Source organism: Abrus precatorius, unplaced genomic scaffold, assembly GCF_003935025.1.
Source record: "Abrus precatorius isolate BTA unplaced genomic scaffold, Abrus_2018 Scaffold8, whole genome shotgun sequence".
Lineage (NCBI taxonomy): Eukaryota > Viridiplantae > Streptophyta > Magnoliopsida > Fabales > Fabaceae > Abrus > Abrus precatorius.
In genome coordinates, this window is record NW_020874428.1 from 10,724,836 (window position 1) to 10,726,637 (window position 1,802).

At 34.1% G+C, this 1,802-nt stretch overlaps 1 non-coding gene across 1 annotated transcript; it reads left to right on the top strand.

The window, feature by feature from the left end:
* The first annotated feature begins 494 nt into the window (after window positions 1-494).
* LOC113848572 lies at window positions 495-601 on the top strand. The gene has a single exon (XR_003501836.1). It is a non-coding gene; the product is annotated as a small nucleolar RNA R71 (small nucleolar RNA).
* The last annotated feature ends 1,201 nt before the right edge of the window (window positions 602-1,802 follow it).

Here is a 1,802-nt window from a genome sequence, read left to right on the forward strand (position 1 = left end):
ATTGATTATTCTAATTAGAATACTGCTGAGTTCTATTATTTGAAAATTGAAATCTAGGGGGATATGATGGCTGTTGTCTCTGAAAATTATTCATATAATTCACTTGCTCTTGTGGTTCACTTGTAGATGCCTCGCATGCACCATTTACATGGTTTCCTCCACAAAAATCACAACTTAGCTGACTAGTAGGCATACTCCCTGTTTGCAGATTGCTGATTTGTTGTGTTAAGGTAACTAATTGTTTTGAAAACATTTGATTTTGTAGCTGATTCTGTGCAAGAAAAGTTTCCAAAACCTTAGCTTGATGACCAGAGTTTCTTCCTTGACTTCTTGAGTTCAAATTCTGATATATTGAAGATGCCATCATCTCAATAATTCTCTGAGCTTCTTCCAAGGACTTTATATTTAATGAATCTCCAGCAGCAACATCAACCATAGTTCTTGTTGCTGCATTCATCACATTATAAAAATTTTCCAATTACATCCAATCTGGGATACAATGATGTGGACACCTTCTAAGTAATTCTTTGTATCTTTCCCAAGCTTCATACAATGATTCTCCTTCTTGCTGCACAAAGGATGTAATTTCTCCTCTTAACTTAGCAGCTTTGGATCGAGGGAAGTACTTAGTTAGAAACTTATTCACAAGTTCTATCCAGGTTGTGATGCTTCCTTGTGGTTGAGCTTGTAACCAGCATTTTGCTCTATCTCTCAAGGAAAAAGGAAATAGCCTCAATCTGATAGCTTCTTCACTAACTCTATTCATTCTTATGGTGTCACATAGGTGCAAAAAATTTGAAATATGTAAGTTAGGATCATCAGAATTTCCTCCAGAAAACTGATCCTGTTGGACTAAATGTAGTAGGGCAGGTTTAATCTCAAAATGGTTGGCTTGAATAGTTGGCTTAATTATAGAAGAGTTAAAACCTTGGATATTAGGAATAGCATAGTCCCCTAATGTTCTAATTCTGTTTTGCTCTGCCATTTCTATTGCTGGATTTGGTTGTCTCAAAGGTGTAGGTGTTCTTTTCACTCTAGGATTACTCTGAAATTCTGGAGAATGGACAGCTTCTAATTCACTATCACCCCCTATGACTTTTTTTGCTCTAGACTCTTTTCTCAATCTTCTCAAAGTTATGTCTATGTCAGGATCAAAGACCAGAATTGATTTATTCTTGTTTTTACCACGCATATACAAATCAGATTAAAACAAAATTAGACTACAATCAATACTCAGAGATGCACAACAGAAATCATGCAAAATCTATCAGTAGAAGCATATAGAAACTTAAATCTAGCAGTTGTAGAATTGTAAAATCATGTAAAAATATGCAGAATGGCAATTACAAATATGAAGAACAATGAAAACTGAAATTATTCAAATAAAAAGGATGTAAAAACTCTATGCAGCAGACAACAATATTATACAGAATACTATACAAGGTGCAGTAAAATTATGCAAAAGCAATTTGAAAGCAAAGAAACAAAATAAATGCTCAATTTAGTTACTTTTCTACTACTAATGATATTGAAATGCAAAATTCCCCGGCAACGGCGCCAAAAACTTGTTGTTCGCAATCTAACACTAGCAAGTGCACTAGGATTGCAGCAAGTGATGAGTAAATTTAAGATCAGAATATCATCTCCACAGGGAATTTAGGTTTCAAGTACCACTTCACAGAATTATAACCATTTGAGCCATACGAATTTTTGAATGAAATTTGTAACATATAACAGCAGTAAACCAAAGCAATTAAAGCAAAGAACTTGCAGAAAAACAGAGTATGTAATGAAATGAGATA